This window comes from Vanessa tameamea, chromosome 11 (assembly GCF_037043105.1).
Source record: "Vanessa tameamea isolate UH-Manoa-2023 chromosome 11, ilVanTame1 primary haplotype, whole genome shotgun sequence".
Lineage (NCBI taxonomy): Eukaryota > Metazoa > Arthropoda > Insecta > Lepidoptera > Nymphalidae > Vanessa > Vanessa tameamea.
Genome location: NC_087319.1, coordinates 1975030 through 1995334, shown reverse-complemented (window position 1 = coordinate 1995334; position 20305 = coordinate 1975030). Strand labels below are relative to the sequence as shown.

The following is a 20305-nucleotide window of genomic DNA, read 5'->3' as shown; positions in this document are numbered from 1 at the left end:
AACATTAAAAAAAATGATGTATGTGTGTGTGTTTGTGTGTGTGCAATCTTTCGCGTTATTCGGTCAAACTTTGCCAGTCCTGTAATGTCAATGATATATTCAACATCAATTTTGATGACTACAGATACACATAATGAATCATATAGACACTGTACTAAGTCTCAAATAAAGTAAAAGTTTGTAAATATCCCACAGCTGGGCTAAGGCTTCCTCTCTCTTTTGAGAAGAAGATTGGGAGGCTACTCCACGATGCTGCTCCAATGTTACAAGATTTCATTGAAATTAGACACGTGCAGGTTTACTCACGACCTTCACCACCGTGCACGAGATGAATTATAAATACAAATGAAGCACATGAAAACTCAGCTTGAACCCGCAATCATCGGTTAAGGTGCACGCGTAACCACTGGGCCATCACTACTAATGAACGATTCACCTCAATTCGCGAATATAGCAAAATGATTAAAACAATCACGCGACATAGTTTTCAATATCAATTTTAATTCAATTATAACGGACGCATAATGCATCGAATTTGAAACTGTTTTATCGATACTATTGAGTACATCACTCGGCGCCGTCCTAATTGATGAGACTCGATACGTACCGTGGCAGGCGCCGCGTAAACCATTAATATTTCAAAATAATGTTTTCGTACCAAATTTTAATCGAGCTGGTTAAGGTCTCGTCATCATATCGTTTATATTGTATCGATTATTTATTTTATTCAGTATCAATGTGACGATATATTATAAAACTAATTATATTTCGTGTAAATATCATTTATAATACGAAGTGCCACTTTTCATAAGGTCATTAGAGTAATATTATAGATAGGTATACAGAAATTATACATACACACATACATACATTCTTTTCTCAGTTTTTATTTAACTTGGAATGTTTAGTAAGCTAGTCTGTTATTAAATGATCAAACCTTGCAAGCTGAATTAGGACCACATATATATATATTTTTTATGATGAATTTATTAAATGGAAAAATATTATTGTATGTGCAGTTATTCTGTATATAGTTATGACGTTGTGTCTCAAAATATGAATTGTTTCTTATACGGATGTTCTTTTTTCAAAAAACAGTCTTTTTTGTTAATAACTAATTTTGCACTAAACAAAAAAGGTTGAAATTTTAATAAAAGGTATGTTATAATTATTTATACCTTTTGTCCAATTTTCAACCATCTAACATTTTTTTTCACGAAGTTATAAACAAAAAGGCTTTTCACCCTCTCAACCCCCTAGCTTTCATCCCAGAGGGTTGAAAATTTAAATTTGTTGTTATTTTAACGTCCCAAACCACATATCAAAAAATCATAATGATACTAATTACTTGACCTTCACGGGCTTTATTGACTGGCCTATGTTAAGCACTTTTCGATCGCTTCTAACAGACTCTGAGTTTACCTCCTGTAAATTGTACAAATAAATTGACTTATTTCTGTAATGGAAAGCTCACTAAAATGTGCAATACGCATACATATATTGCATGTCAACCAATCGAACGGAACATAAAGATTGAAAGATTGACAAATAAACGTATATACTATCACATATTATTATGAAGGATAAAATTAAATTAATCTCATTTTATCATTGAATTCAATGTATGGAATGGTTAAATATTTAATCTTAAATATTTGGCGTACAGAGTTCAGCAATAAAGCTGAATTCAATTAGGTTGATAGCGTCACAATAACGTCACGGCTCGGACTCCCTATTGTGCTTTAATAACTTAAGTGGATTCCTAGTGCACTATAAATGCTTATGCTGACCGTTGCCCGTAATAGTATCAATATTGTAAGATGTTAAGAAATGTTGGTTCGTTAAAACTTTTATATTATTGAATTAAAAATTTATATATAAAAAAGTGTACATAATCAGTTGTTATTAACATTAAAATTAAAAAAAACTCCTCTCTCTCTCTCTCTCTCTCCTCACTCTCTATGAGTGTGTCTCATGTACTGTCCTAATGAGAAGTTGATAGCGTCAGCAAAACAAATCACAGACAGTTGTATCTACGATTTAATTTTAAAAAACGATTTTAATTTTAAAAAGCGGGCAAATTAGCTTATGGTAAGTGAACACCAGCATCCATTATAGACAATAAGACTTTGGTGTATCGCGAATAATGATAACGAAGATGTCCTGAGTGCCTGAATATATACAATGGCTCACTCGTCCTGCATATGGGAACACGGCAAAACTAAGTTTGGCGAAAGAATAAATGAGTAAATGGTACCAAGAAGAAGTATGGGACTTCTTCTTCTCGGTAGAATCTGCATTACGAACCGGTGGTAGCTTCACTTAATATATTTTGTTAAATGACGATTCAAAAGTGCTTGTAAAAGCCTACTTGAATGAAGTATGTTTTGATTTGATACGTTGAAATAAGTATCCCAGCAAGTCACAAAATCCTATCACCAGTAAGACCACTGCTAAGCCATTTTCATTTTGTATAATTTTCCATTCCAAAAAACATTTAATAACCTAATGCGATATAAAAATAACTCTGATATTATATTTAATTAAAGTTAGATAATTATTATTAGAAACATTACGATTTTAAAGTTAAAGATGACAAAATTTATTTCGATACAAAGTAAAAAGTGTTAATAAATATACAAATTAAATAAACAAAAAGAAACATTAGAAACCCACACGAAGAAAACACATGACCCGTAACGTGTATTATACGACCAAAAAAAAAAAGTTCAATGACCTCGACCTGTCGATTGAATTCTACTTTAAAAGTACAGTTTGCAAAAAAATATTTGGCATACGTTTCGATACATTCATCAGATTAATTAATTGTGATGATATTATATTTATTTTTCTTTTTGTAGTCGTATGAGTAAAGGGTTTTAAGCAGAAATAGTAAGAGCTGAGAGTTATTCTTCAAAAAACAATGACATTTTCCGTTCGTCCCGATCGTAACATATTAAATCCGACTTACGTTGGACCATTCTGAATGCTGTTTCTTTAAATATTAGTATCCTTAAGTGTTATAATTCTTGTTAAAGTAAATGTCACATATCACATTCTTACGTTTAACGATCGTGCTCTGAGATGAGTTTGTTTTTACAGAATAGCTCTGACATTTTACGATCATAAAGATCTAGTTTCATAGTTGTTTTTATAATAGTTCCACTAATCTTCAGATTATAATCAACCGGATATTAAACATCATTTAATAATCATTCATACATTATTGAAAATTATTAAAATTTAGTCCAGGTACCTTTTTTAAATGGACGTAAACACAACCCTAAGCTCTGGAATATAAATAAGCCGTTTTTTTTATAAAAAAGAAAAATTAGTCAACCAGTTATTAATAGGTACATAAATTCATCAGAGAAATATTATTTAATTAAAATAATTGCTACTTTCGACGACTAAGATATAATAAAGTATGAAAGCTAACTTTAATACATTATTTTGATACTAAAAAATAATAATTATGCATATCAGAACATAGAGTAATGTAATAATAGAGAAATATTTATGCAATATCCATACAAATATACAAAGTAAAGCGTAGCTCTTAAACAAAAATATATGCTTAAACCTCAATATTACTGGAGCGGCAAATAGTTTAAATGCTAAGTGACCTGTGTCCCCGCGTATACAGGGTGCACTTTAAATGCAAGCTAGCACTATTCCAGAGTTTAACTGTATTACGTTAGCTTGTCGTCGCTGGCTATTCGGACAAACTGACCGAAACTAGACGACGATTAGGGTCATACTCGTTACGTCGGATGAGAACACAGTGAGCGGTATTAAGAAAACAAAGTGCACAATTGAGCTTTTATTTAACGTTGGAATGAGACAGCTGCTCCGTTAGGTGCTAATTTGCATCGGATATTACGAAGATTCAGCTAGAATTTTGTTCCTTTATAAAAATACTTGTTTAAATAAAACACTCCGTATAATTATTACTAAGAACATTACGGTTTTTAAATTAACGATGACAAAATTTATTTTGAAACAGAGTAATAAGTGTTAAATATAAAAAATGAGATAAAATAAAAAGAAACATTACCAACCCACACGAAGAAAACATATGATCCACAACGTGTATTATACGATCCAAAAAAAATAAAAAGTTCAATGACCTCGACCTGTCAACTGATACGTCTTTAAAGGTGCAGTTTAAAAAAATATATTTGGCATACATTTTAATAAATTAATCAGGCAGATACATTGTGATGATTTTTTTAGGTATACGGAAAAACTGGTTTAAGTAAAATATTACGTACCTAGAATTTTGTTCCTACATAAAAATACTTATTCAATTAAAACACTCTGTATAATTACCATAATTATATTTTTTGCAAATAGGAGTTTGCATAGCAGTGTGTATAATTATTATTATTGCCCACGCTAGTGTTTATAATTCATTTCGTATAATTGAGATATTAATTTGCTGTTAATTTACTTTTTTATTATGAGTTACAAAGGTGAAATAAATTTACGTTTTAAGGCAATTTTCAATAATTTCGATTTGTCGATTTGGTGATTTGATTTGGTGATCAGGTTATAAAACAATCCAATAAATAATTAATAAATTAAGGTGAATGCATTTCATTATTCAAAAATACGCGTCGTTGCGTACTGCCGCCAATTTGTACTCGCTTTTTAATTTTGTATTCGTTATTTACTTTACTATAATATTGCGCGCGCTCTATATAACTTTTGTTTTATAATCTGAGATGACAGCATTATTCATCAACGCCAAATATAAAAGCTTCTTGATTTTGAATCATATATATTATAACTTGTAATATAAGTTATAATATATATGATTCAAAATCAATTTTGTTATAAACATCGTATAGTCAGTCACGAATTATATTCTAGTTCCTGCTTCAGAAATTAGCTCTCGTATAAATATACGTTGAAACGGTCGATGTCCAAACCGTATCAAACCATGACATTATTCTAGGCCATGCCTCAGGACTACGCGTACGAAATCCTAATGAATGGTAACCCTAAGTACGATAAAAGCCCGCGAATGGGGCAGAGACAAACGGGGCATGGCGCTGCTACGAAGGGGTTGTTACAGTTCAAGCCCGACGTAAACAAAATTAATGATATTTAAACTCATTAATAAACGACCTTAGGAAAATAGGTAATAATATAATTATCAAAAAATAAATCTTAATAAAAAAAAAACTAAATGTGCGTCTCGGCACATCCGACAGAAGTGATAACTTAAACTATTTAATATTGCAATTGTTTAACTTGAGAAAAGCTTAGGTTATTAGTTAAATTTTATGATATGATAATGTAAGGAAAGGTTATTTATTAATAATATATTTTATTGATTATAAAATTAATAAAATATTTTATTCTTAGTTACAATTCCTGAATACGTACATTAAAATTTTGTGTATGTACATTATTAGTATAATTATTGCCCGCTCCGTTGCTGTGTGCGTAAGGGAAAGGGAACCCAGACAGACTGGCGCCGTAACGCGTTACGTAACGAAGCGATTTACCCTCCCATACACACTTCAAAAAAATAACGTCTGCTCACTATTTGTATCTGAACTATTCAATTGATTGTGCGAAGATCTATTTTGCGTAAGAACTTTTTTCAAAGATTCTTTTTCCAACGTTTTTTTTTATTTTTATGTAATACGTAAGCGGCCGGGCAAATGGGCCACCTGATGATAAATGGTCACCACCAATGGTCACCACTAACCTTGGGAGCTAAGATTTTACGTCACTTATGCCTGGAGTTGCACTGGCTCATCACCTTTTAAACCGAAACACAACGAAAACGAAACGAAATAAGTATTACTGTTGGCAGCAGAATATCCGTTGAGTGGCTGGTGCCTATCCAGACGGGCGAACAGAAAGCCTTACCTAGTAGTTTTATGTATATAGTTACTAGTTTTTTCTGTTAGTGAACACAAAAAGACGTATTCTCATTTATGAATATAGATTTGTAATCAACATCAATTCACTTGTAACACAATACCAATTTTAATATAAATTTTCGATATTCCATATTCGAAATTTAAATATCTGAAGGTACAGTTAAAACAGTTGAAGTTTATTTCATTCTCGTTCTGCGTGCGAACACTACATCCGTTTTCGGTATGTGAGATATATTTCATATAAATCGATTGAGCTCATGAAGCGTGAACTTGCGGCGAAATTGTAACAAGCCCACGAAGCATTTACCAAAAATGCGAACCATGGAAGCGACATTCGTGGAACTGGGTTAATTTATGTTTTACACAATACGTGTTTAAAATATTATGCAAGAAATTTTATTTATAATATATATATATATACATACTTCAATCAGCGAATTCTACCATTATATATATATATATATATATATTACAAATTTAATTTAAAAAATAATATTAATTAAAAGAAAAAAAATTGTAATGCACACAAAAAATAAAAGTGAAATTCAAATAAACTTATACATATATAAACTTAGACTGTATAACGGCGGTTATTGCCTTAAATATAAATAATATAAGATTTGAATTTAGAACAAAAATGAACGAGTATATGATACTCATATTTGATACTGTTTAAGATCATTCCATACTAACTGTATATCGCGGTAGTCGGAGCCCGAACATCCTTTGCATGCTAGCATAGTTCACGCACGGAACTTCTCATTGTCGGTAGTTTTAGAAGCGCTTTAGCAATTTCGGCTTTGTGGTTGTATGGAATTTTTGCTTTGCGATAGCGATATTGCCCGCGTTTAAATTTTCAAACGACTGAATAGCTGAAGTTGAACCAGAAGTTTAAAATATTGCGCTCAATAAAGTATTATAATTCACGTACTATTCGTATTTGAGCGTAATGAAATAACAAACTTTGCTTTACATTTTTTAAACAATTTAATAATATTAATAAAATAAATTGAAATCGATTATAAAATATTAATTTGAAAACACCTTACAAAAATTACAAAAGTCTAATTAGGAAATGGCCGCGATGGCTTAATGGTGAGAACGAAGATTACGGATTCAAATCCGTGACAGTAAGTTTTGTATATATATATTAAGGCTGCGTGGTTTTAAAAACTGCAAGCTTTTAGGCCAGGAAGAGTCTTAGACATAATTATACAAGCCTAATTAACCTACTTTTACTTAACGATAAAATACTAGTAGTCGTCCGCGTCTTCGCTTGTGTTTTAGCATTTGGTCGTTGGGCATATAAAAATTGGAGATCAAGCTTGCTTTACGCCAAATTTCATCAAGTTCGGTTTAGTGATTTGGCCTTAATTAAGCAACAGACACACAGAGTTACTTTCGCATTTACAATATCAGTATAAATAACAAAAAATATATAGCAACACTATAACAATATTTATCGACTCTGCTACGTAATTCTGTTACGCTTTAAAATTAATTATTTTTGGGAGCAACATTGTATTAAGATAAAACTGTATGAAACATTTTTTCATTCAGTCAAAAATAAATTAAACGGCAAAATTTAATCCAAGATAGGCCGCGCTACCTGTGTAGATAAGTGTTGTTTATGCTACGTGGTACAAACGAATTTACGATCGCCGAATTTTATTCAGAAATCGCCCATTACCACGATACGACGGAAAAAAATACGCACAATTCGTCGCTCGAAGAACATTAAATTTTGCTTAATTTGAATAACACTGCGTGGCTATGCGTTTAAATAGCTGTAATTAAAGGTGTGTACACAGCTTTATTTAAAGCGTAACAAGTGCGATTAACTGGATTATAAATTAGATTAAAAATATTGTATATTTCATTGTTGAATTATAAATTAATTTGGTCTATATCTTGGAATCTGTTTTATATGTTGTTTGATTTTAATATCGAATCTGTTTTTATGTAACTAAAACTGACTATCAAAAGTATTGTATATAAATTATAGAATTTGAAAAAGATTACCTGAATGTTGACATTAAGTACATTTTATAGTAAAAATAATAAAAACAAATTTTATTCCAAAACACCATTAAAATCACTTATGAATCGTCAAGTATTAACACAGGTTAAAAAATAAATTAGACTTAAAAAAAATGTATAAATTACATAAATACACTGAATTATTAGTAAAATTTGAGTTTTCGCTCTTCGCTCATTCTCACACAATGAGACAACTAAATTAGACGAAACACACTCGCAGCACAGGAATAACGCACGAACAAACGAACTGCAACTCGTCAACACAATATATGCAAATTAATTGATTTGACGATAAACAAATATAACTAATTACGGTTAATCGCACTAAATACACTTACGAAATTATACAACAAACGTTGAACGTCAACCGAATGAGATATTACCAATCAAATTAATGATCGAAACAATTGAATCCAACGCAGCGTCCATACGAACACTAATTATTCAAACAGTCGATAATTTACAATTTAAATATTAAAATTTTAATCATTCATTTTTCGTTGGAACGATTCTCGTGTCACAGGAGTGGAAATGTCAATTGATCAATGTCTTACTGAACGGACGACATGTTTCTGTCAAAATTATATCATGTCAATTAAATAACATTTCGCATAACTTTACCTTTTATTTTTTTGTAATATAATTGAATCTTGTATATGTCCTGTAACGTTCTAATACTCTTTATTTAATCAATAGTTTAAGATAATTTAATCGTATGAAGATATTACCAAACTAACTTGCCCGTATAAAAGCTAAAAATATCTTTATTTTGTTATAATAAGGTGCATTTAAAAAAAAAGGGGGTTCACATACGTCCTTTATCATTTGATGTATCCTTTTATGTTTCCGATTGAGTTTCGTAATTTGATGTAACAAGTGCACATTTTTATTTCCAGGCAGCATCACAATCGAAAATTCGAAATTTAAATTTTAATTACCTTCGGTGGTATTTTTCGTTTTTGATAAGCTGCCATTGTATTTCTAGCTCGGTGGCGAAACAAATCATCGTTAAGAAATTTAGATGTAATGAAAGACATTCTAGCACATTCTATAAAATGGAAATTCAGCAGCTTGTCGGTATAAACTCAAAGCTCTTCTTCATTATAAGGAGAGGAAGTCTTTAGCCAGCAATGGGAGATTTATTGGCAGTTACTTACTTTTACTACTAAAGCGATCTATATGACGTAGTTTTATGTAAATTTCATGTAATTGTACTATTACTATTTACAATTTACATGCGAAAGTTAAATGCAATTTAAATTTGATCTTATTTTCATTCCATAAAACCGACATTAAAATGTAACACACCCACTTAAAGTAATTGAACATGCTCTTACAAATGTAACGTCGAACGATCATTATTTAAAGTGTATAATTTGCCCATTACTCCGGGTTATGATTGTGACAACGACTAAATCCAACGATTTCTCACTTAATAAGAAACGGATAGTTTTACGAGGCGCTTGTTATTATAATAAATTTTCGTTCAACAAAAACGTATTAGGTCTTAAGTTTTATTATAAAGAGTTTATGGTCAAATTCGTCATTTCAGTGTTTGGATAAACAAACATACTATCCCCGTAAACGTCGCGCTTTATACACAATCCGAAGTTAATATTACGATGCTCGTTTATATTTATGGCATCTTTAGAAACGTTTATATTTTTAAATTATATAGATACTTAAAAATACATTGAATAAACAAAACATAAATTTCTAATATAAAAAAATTAAAAGAGATCACCATTTGGTTTGAATACGTGATTCTAAACCAAGGTATTGAATTCATGAGAATCGCGGATTTCAGCCCAAATAGACATCATTAGTAGAAGTATCATATTGTGTATGTGTTGAGAATATGCCGAATGTGTGTTTCCTAATCCGTATTTGATCAGCGTGTTGGGATAAACCTATATTTCTTCTTCTTCTTTAATAATTATACTTTTGCGTAAATATTAGGTAAAACTGAGGTTTAATTTTAAAATTGTTACAATAATTAGCAATCTCGTAGGAAGATAACTATGTTGGTCTAATATAATTAGTGTGTACGCGTTAAGCTAATCGACTGGTACTCGACGAGGGTCGGGAGAGGTCGCGGCGTGCACTGCGAGCCTTACCGGGAACACGGCTTGGCCCATTATTCGACAGACGCGCTTCGACGCCTTTTAGCCCTTCGACGTCGAGAGGCCCCATTAGCATCGAGAGCCTGCTTGATCTCGTCAGTTAATTACTGACCTCAAAACAAACTCGACGAAATAAAATTAACAAAAAAATTACCATTACATATGACAGGCCAACTAATAAAAGTCTAAATCGAAAAAGGTCGATTAGATTTCGGTATAAATCAGACGCGTTCGATTTAATCACTGTCAAAAATATATCGAAGCGAAAAATATTCAAACGAAGAACCGATCCCGATCGACGACGAGGACGACGCTCGGAATCAAGGCAGCCGAATCGGCGAATGAAACTGTTGATTACGTACCGCGCAAAGTTACGCTCCGTCAAACGGAATTTTATTTACTCGGTCGTGTCGAAAAACAAATATGATGGCTTTTAATTTATGAGCGCGTCCGTTGAGCTCTGAGCAGCCGATATTATAACACGGTATATATTCGTAACAGGCAGACGAGCCGTTCAAATTCGTGATACATGTTTTATTTGATCTTTTTATAGGCGCTCGTTTGTGCCGTGACGACGGTGTTCGAACTAATGGAGATATCGTATCTGTCATATCAAGAATATATCGTTTGACAGTTTTATTGCGATTGCATGCGATGTTGAGATAAAATACACGATTTAAGGGTGAGGATATGTTTGGTTCGACGCGAGTGGGTGTCCGCGTCTTGTACTCTCGCGTAAAATACCTTTCAAGAGACCATAACGAGGTTGTGATGTTGCTTTAATTATGGTTTACGTGGCATTATCGCGTTCGGACCGTGTTGTGCAGAAATGTTCCTACCCAAAGACACAAAGAAAAGTTATTAAGTTTGATAGGAGAAAATCAATGTTATGAAATATCTTTAAAATAATACACATAGCATTGTGTAAAATGGTTACTGTAAAAATCACTAGATAAATGTCACTTCAACCTTCTTGCCTTTTAAATCTTAATAACTTATTTACGTCTCTGTGGGTTGGAATTCGAAATATTTCTGCTTATCACGGTCCATTTCCATAATTGATATTGAGATTTAATCTCGCTATAAATATAATTGTATGAAAACATTTAATGCAATCATAAAAGAGCTTCTGAGCGAAATATTCAAAAATCTTAAATCTCTTTAAGATTAAATTTACTTCTGAAAATATGATAATTAAAAGAACAATTAGATACGGATGTAATTTCCATAATATGCCAAAACAAAAGTAGTACTTAAATACTTAAAATTTCATATGATTTCAGAAAATTCAAGAAACTCAAAACGTACACAATGCATTATATTATTATGTAAAGGCTACAGAATGTACAGTCATCTTGCAATGTTAATGATCATTGTTCCCTCATTACTTTTAACACAGAAGCAATACGGGTGAATTAAAGTAATTTAAAATCTCCAGGAGATGTTGGCGATTTGAATCGTAATAAAACTAGTAACGTGGTAACATGAGCCACTTCTCAGCGAGCTGTGTAATCGCTACCAAGCAAAAACTTGACTTGAAATTCCACTCGGATGGACGCGAACCATTCGTGAGTGTGCACAAAATTTATACAAACGTATAAAGATGTATAATATTAATTATTTGTTGTATATTGTATACATTATAGATAGAGAGCCGAGATAGCCCTTTAGCTTAAACACGTACATCTTAGCCTATATTCTTACATACATTAGCAGCCTGTAAATTTCCCACTGCTGGGCTAAGGCCTCCTCTCCTTTTGAGGATAAGGTTTTGAGCATATTCCACCACGCTGCTCCGATGCAGGTTGCTGGAGTACACAAGTGGCATGTGGTGAGATTCTAATCTCAACGAAATTGTACCGCAATGCAGGTTTCCTCACGATGTTTTCCTTCACCACCGAGCATGAGATGAATTATAAACACAAATTAATCACATGAAAATTCAGTGGTGCCTGCCTGGGCTTGAACCCGAATTCATCGGTTAAGATGCACGCGTTCTAACCACTGGGCCATCTCGGCTCTCAACCTATATTCATCTTTGTTTGGCAGTGAACCTTGCATGTTTAATTAAAATTAAATGTTTCCATATGTGTAACCACCAACCCGCGTTCGAGCAGCCTGAAATAAGGGAGAGGAGACCTTAGCCCTGCAATGGGACATATACAGCCTGTTAATTTATAAATAATTATATAGTTACTGCAAAATGTGGCTCTTAACTAACAATCATCAAGTCATATCGTTCTCCCTGGAAGAAAATATCGCGAGGGAATTTGCACAAATCTAACGAAACAGCTCAATTGGACCAGTTGACCGAAATGGTAAAAGAATCCTTTGACCAGTAGCTTACTGATAGAGATTAACGTTAACAAGAATGTCAACAATATTTTACAACCAACGTATAGTATTTACTGAGAAAAGACAACTCATTTCAATAAAGGAACAAGCTACTATTTAATACGGACTCTTTAACTAAAAATGTTAATTGTTTTTTTAAATAAAATACAAAGAAAAAAAACGTCGGTTGCGTCTCTTTAAGGCAGTTACATCTGAATGAAAAACCAATATTATCCTACGACACGTAAACGAACCACTCTAAAGGGTAAACAGAATAAGTCTAGTTAGCCGCGTCGACGTCTGACATTTATTCTTTAAGCGTAATTTGTTCGCAGTCGCCATTAAGTAGCTATTTAAAAGTAGATCACTCATCTCTCTCGCCGCCGGCCACGCCACACACCAGTGATTTTATTCAACGTGACGCAGCTTAAAAGATATCAGATAATATACGTACCGCGTGCACATCTTGATACAATTTATCTTATAAACTGACCGCGTCCACGTTTAATTGGTTAGTTCAGCAGCCATCGTGTAGAAATTAAATACATTTAGGATATATTTTTTTTATATCTATCGATATTTCTATAACGTTTTAATAACGAGGAATAAAATTAAGTTACTTTTAAAAAATATTATTTTTAACTGAACTCAAGTCCTTTCTCCTTATTCCCTTCTGAATTTCCTTACTTATGTTACGCAATTTTATTCAAGATAAATTGAATTGTTACATGATTAAAAAATGTATTACTATTATAATTTATTTGAACAACCAACCCTGATTTGACTCGCACCGACTCTAGATATTACGGGTATTTTTTTCTTTCATCTACTACATCATAAATATGTTGTTCGTATAGGTACTTAATTAATAACTTACTTAATAAATAAATTCTATATTCCACCCCTAGTACTCAATGCTTACCTTATGATAGTATTTTGTAACTCATTTAAAAAAATGCCTACATAACAATTTGTACATTTTCAGCTTTAAAATAAAAAAATACTAACAACTCTTCATCCCCAATATTAAAGGAAAATTCAAAAAATTCCTTGCTTTGCACCAAATTCCTTCAAAATCGGTTTTGTTTTTTACCCGCGTATGCATAAAAGACAGACAAAACTACTACTTTAAAAAATTTTTAGCAATACAGTAATCAGTATTACTATACGTTTCAATATACTTAAAGAATGAAAGGCAAAGACGAAGCTAACAGAAGCAACCCTAGTGAAGCATTTCCGGGAACATTATTCTATTGGTTATTAATTAATGCATCCGACTAACATATGTGTACCAACATTTGCAATTAGCATCCATCAATCTAAGGCAGAATCTGTAATCACGAATCAATTATCGTCGCGTTGTATACATTGTATATTTAATCGGTTTATCCTCCACTTCACGTTAAACTAATTAGTTAAGGTATCGTACTGAGATGTTTCTTGAATGCTCAAATATAATTCGAAATACTGATCTCATCACTATGATTACGGATACAAAATTATTCTAAATTCAAAAATATCATGCTGAAATTAATAAATGAAATGTAATACGACAAAACGAAGAAGAATGCAATGAAAGCAAGATTGCAAAGAATAAGATTACGTTCCAAATACTCCGAGATAAGTACGTAAGTCAAGTCTGACACGTCTGCATTGCATTATCTGTGGAAGTCACTTCTATTGCACAAATCCTCTCGTGTATTTAACGCTCCCGTGCTTTTGACACACAAAAGGAGGATATATATAAAAGATGCCGAAATCAGATGGTCGGATCGTGTGGACGTCTCCATCGAGTGACAGACGTCAGGACAAAAGGGGCCTTGTAAATCAGCACATCGGGACGTCTGAGAATGGACTGCAGGCAAATCAGATATACCGAGGCAATAAGGCTGTTACGATTAAGGGTTAGTCAATGACGAATAATATTTTAATAATTCAGATGGACAAAATATATTCGCAGGCAAATTTATTTTAAATACAAAATAAACAGTCGACTCTACTAAAATCAAAATCAAACTAAAATCAATTTACTTTTAAAGGAAGATTGTTGCAGATATACAAGTTTTTAGCGTATTTTGTTGTATTTTTCAATACATAGGGTTATTTGCTAATCTTAATTTAATCTCATTTTTCCACGCCTGATTGCGAGACGTGAGACTATGTTGATAATTAACTTCAAATGAGTTTCTTACGTCGATCACAGTTAAGACGAAGTAAATACTTATGTTGAATCTTTAATATATACTCCTTCAACTGCGAGATTATTTACATTTTATAAATAACCCTGTATATAACAATGTTATAACGTTAACGTTAAACAAAGTGCTAGTATAAGAACATCCCCAATCGAATTATACGAATCAAATTTCATAGTATTCGGCCTAACTATGAGTGTCAGTCTATTAATCACAAACATTAATATATTTTTTTTATAATTGTAGACGAGTAAGATTCGAAAAAGACGCTTTAAAAAATTTATAAGCAATCTATTGAAATTCTTATTCGAAAATAATCTAACCGGTGAAATCTTCCCCTTGAAAATGAGTAAGCGAAACCTCCGCGCCGCTGCCTTTAATTTGTCTTTTGACGTGATATGTGTCGACAAGTTTATGCCGGCTATGTTATGAAAGTAATATACGTTTCTTGGTATTAATAAACGGATACCTTCGAGCAATTTTATATTTAGCACTAAATTCCTTTTATTTATTATTATTTTAATTATATTTACACGAGTACAGTCGGCATTGGATATCGTTTATATAAATACAAGTATAGTTCGGTAATGTAAAATTATATCTTTAGTAATAAATGATTTAAAAAAAAATATACTAAACCACATGAGACTCATACGAGTAACTACCAAAAGAAGCAGCGATTTTCGAAGATTAAAAGGGTTATATAAGCGAAATACGATTGACTGAAACATCACATATCTGCGTGTCTATAGGAACGATTGAATCGATCTTTCGCAAGTCACACTAAGAAATAATTTCTAAAAATTGAAATTTTAACGGTGCTGGAAATGGATGGTGTAACTTGAGTCCCGGCGAAGGCCGTAGTTTGTTTAATCCGACCTTGAAGGTGGTTAAAATGGGTGCGTCGTTTTGTGTGCTATAGGTAAAATTTTATAAATTTCGCGTGGCTAAAGACGCGAGTTCAGCCAGTATATATATTAAAAAAAATCGCTGTCATATTATATGTATATTTTTTACATAACATGCAAAATATTTAAATCACAAACATTCTGATTGAATTATTTAATAGTAGTAAATTTTTAGGATTAAACGTCAGATTAGAATAGACTTGGTATTTCTTTACTATTTTTCCCCTTGAGTAAATAGTCCCACTATTTCATCTATTTTATAACACATAATTGCATTTAATTTAGACATATTCACACTTGTGTACGAATTTGGATTTTTTTTTCCTATGAATTATATGTGGACTGGAAGAGCCTTATCCTCAAGTCCGTCAAACTATATAATCAGTGCAAAACAATGAACAGCAGCATTTTAAATGCGAATATAATACTTGAATTTGATTATGTTAACCTAAATCAACTCATAAACGATGATTACTTATTTTTCCCCGAATCACTAAAACCGCCCGAGACAAGAACCTCGGGCGGAAGGTTCGTGTATAAACATTTATTGACCATAAATCCTGAATGATAAACGCATTATACTGCTTTTCTCATTAAAGGTTTGATTTTGTATAAGAAACTTTTACGCCCCCTCGAATATATACACGACGCTCTAAAATAAGTTCCCGTTTATTATTTGTTTTTTAAGACAAGATCATTACACGCTATCTAAATAATGAAATTTATAACAATATAGGTATTTATTGATGTCCAAACAAATACGTATGTTATACTGAATGTCGTAACTTACTCGAACAGTAATAAATTCTCTTACGAAATGATTACCAAAAATAAAAAAACATACTTGTATCTATTTTAATTTATATTGGATAGTATTTATTGAGGACAAACAAAACAATAATTTTAACTCATAAACATATCAGAAGGAAAAAAGATTTGTTTATATTTGTTATTGAGGTAAAAGTCACGGTAAATGTATTAATAATAAGTTTACATTTCTAAATGTGATACTTCGATAACTGTAAATATAAATATTACGTCATTTTAATAGCCTTTCTAATTAACAGCATAGCCATCGTACTAAAAGGCAACGTCCAATTAACGACCTGAATGACATTCGAACAATACAATATTCCGTTCATAGAATAGGATCATTTGCTTTGAACTCTCCTGAAAATTAATCTATTTTATTAACGGAAGATATTTATATAGATTGAATATAGATTGGATATAGATATGTATATAGATTGGATGCCATTTAGGTCGCTGATAAAACACCGCTTAATAAAAAAGGCTAGGCTATTAATTGAATGTCTAATTAAGCTTAGGAAGATGATTTCCTCCTGACTAGCATCAGTCACGGCGGCTTTTCTTGACGACTGCGCAGGTCATATAATAGATTCAAATGTGTTTACAAACACAGATGCATTCGTTTTTTCAATTACAGATGCATGCAGACATATCAGCAAACAAGAATTCCTTACATTTACTTTCATGATCCGAAGGGGCGTCCAATCAAGACAACCTAACACATTCTAAATAGCAGCTCGAAGTTTTTGGCATCAGTAGCGTTGACACTCCTTCCAGTCCAGCGCCTGGACTCTATCCATCCGTTTTGAAATTGCCATCGGATTATGATTGTGAAGGAATACAGAGTGCTTTAATTTGTGCAACTTGTGAATTGTAACCTATGCTGCTAGCTAGTCTCACTTTAGAATTGCCGCCGTAACCAGAAAACCAAGAAGAAGTAATTATCATCAACATATTATGTTGTAGTATCTAAAAAAAAATATGCTTTTATTTTTGTAAAATTTTATTGCAAAGCATTATATGTTTTACGGCTTAATATTAAAATAACATTTTATTTCAAGGTCGATTTTGAAGTGCAATAATTTTTCAAACTTAATGTTTCAATATAAAACGTTTCTGACGTAATTCATACTGAGATTTCGAAGATAAGTTGCGTAATTGTTGTATTTTGAATATAAACATTTTACCTGCTTATTAAAACTCTATTTAATCAACGTCACTGCATTTAGACCGTAGGAATACATATATTGATATGAGGTATCCACAACATTTATTTATTTTTTGCCGTTGTACGAAAATGTGTAAACCTAACATACTTACTTTTAAAATTATATAGTTAAAGACAAAGATTTACTTCATTGACATAGCTTGATTCTTCTCGATATAATTTACGAACAGGTACGATAGCATTAAATTCAATTTAATTTTGTAACACGACTCCTAAGTACTTGAAGAGATTATTTAATGTATAATAATGTATACTTTTATTAACTGAAGCATTAATAAAACCATTCGAAATGATTTACAGTTACAATTTAATTCAGTTCACATAATAACCGAGGTAAGAAGTATGAAATCGCCTTGTAACCTATTAATAGGTAGTGTAGAGCGGAGCATTGTCGTGTAAATCTGCCAGCTAAGCCTGCGGAAGTGTCGCCTTTATAAGTCGTAAATCAGTGGGCTTATCGGTTTACGTGGCCGTCCCGCCGCCGTCCGCGAAATATGCAGCTGGGGACCTTATTCGAAAAGCAACCGAGACAATACAAGAACACGCTTATCGCATATTTCGCATGCGAAATGCAATTGTATTGATGTAAACATCGCGATTTGCATCTTGAATTCGTTCCTGTTGACTTCTTTATTTGTAGCCTGTACGAATAATGCAGCGGCCGTTTATTAACTTAATTACATACAAGTAAGGCTTTCATTATTAATTTTTAATTTAAAATAAACAGACAAGATTGCAAATGGAACATTAGACGACAGTCACGGCCCATATTAATTGCCGTTGTACGAATTATTAGCAATCTTTTACGACACCAATACGTCATCAACTTCGAGAACTACGATGTCATGTTCCATGTGTTCCTGTGTGATGTCTGTGTTCATGTGTGTATCATGGCTAACCTACCCTTTAAACCGGAATACAATAATACTGATCATTACTGTTTAGCTGTAGAATAAGTTAAGAATACATAGGTATAATGCACACAGTGTATTACGACGACATCAAGATTTAACAAATAAATGCTAATTATTATCAAAATAAAAGTTTATATCCCTAATTTAAATATAAACATATATACTTAAATCGTTCTTTATTATGTGAACGGTAATAAAATACTTATAAATTTTTATACACAATTTATAGACTGATGCCTGTAAAGTTTTACTCAAAGTTTATGGCATCATTCGAAAATACGTATTTGTGAATATTTATAGCTTGCGTAATAACCGCTGAGAGTTATGTCCCGTTGAGGCCGGCTCGACAAATTGTCCACCCGTTGTGAATTCGTATGCGTCACCATTTCACATTCTTTTTGGTCATTTGAAATCCTTTTCCGCTTTCCGTTGCAATGCACAAATTTATGTCGAATTTCTTTTAACATCGCAACGATCCAAAAAAGGTTACATTGTCTCTCTGAATCTCTTCATCTCTTAGTAATTATAAAATCGAGCTTACTGATATTTTTCGTATTCAATTGTCGAGATTGGAAACAATATTTTTTGTGCATATATTTATAAATATTTCACAAGAAACTTTTCAACGGAGAAGATAACGATCCGGAGGAGGACCACTTAGTGTTTTGTCATACTCGGCGTTGGCGGAAGCCGTGAAGAAACCGCTGTAATATGCTGGACGTAAGTCTGCCGTATCTACTACTATAACCTTTAAAATTTAATTGACATATATATTTTTTTAATTTATTTATGATTTTTTGAATCTGGAAGTTCACTGGAAGAGATCGCTATGTAGCGATAGGTCGCCAAAATTGTACGCGTCTTTTATTAAGGCTGGATCTATGTTGTATTTACTTATTTTCTCTGTGTGGTGTACAATAAAAGTATAAAAGTAAAGTAAAGTAAAGTCCACTTACAACAGTTGTAATTTACATCTCTGTTAAATATTTAAGTAACGTTGTAAATTTGTTTTTAAAATAAAATAATTTAGGTGAATGGATTGTATCTCGTGCTCAATAACATCGCAATTGCCAAATCTTATAAGCTTTTTTACGATAATATAACCAATATCAAATACATAACCCTTTTTAACGGCAACGTCGTCGCATAAAAACAAAAGACGAGCAATAACCAAAAAACGCAACACGTTATTAAAAAAGCAATCGAAATTTTAATATCATCCCAAGTTCAGTTCAAGAATCGGAATCACAATCAAACGTCCGAAGTGCAATATGACAAGGGCGCGGATTTACTGCCGGCCATTAGTCAAACAATATCAGAGTTATCTGCAGTGATCGAACGGACGATAGTCCCGGGAGTCGTGTAGCGAAATCTATCATTCTCGAAATATCTACGTCAGATACTTCGAAAAGTGAACTTGGTTTATATTATATACATATGTATGTTGAATAATATGGACGCTATAGTTTTTTATAAATGGGAATACAGTGCTATGGCATGGTTTTGTAATAATCTGGGTAGGTTTATATATATTCTACCACAGCTATATATTATTGCTGCACTCTGATTTGAAGGTTGAGTGAGTCAGTGTACACAGGCACAGAGGACATAACGTCTTAGTTCCCAATATTGATGATATATTGGCGAAAACGGTAGGAATTAGATAAATTTTGTTTACTTGGTGGTAGGGCTTTATGTAGACCTATCTCACATCACATAGGCTTCCACCGAAGAGCAATACTTATATTATCGTGTTCCTGTTTGAAAGATGAGTGAGCCATTGTAATTACAGGCACAAGAGACATAACATCTTAGTTCCCAAGGTTGGTGGCACATTGGCAATGTAAGGAATG

General features: G+C 32.3%; 1 protein-coding gene across 1 annotated transcript in view; it reads right to left on the bottom strand.

The window, feature by feature from the left end:
- Positions 1-20305, bottom strand: part of Su(var)3-3 (Suppressor of variegation 3-3) — a 313385-nt gene that overhangs the window by 9866 nt on the left and 283214 nt on the right. The gene's annotated exons all lie outside the window — the stretch shown is intronic.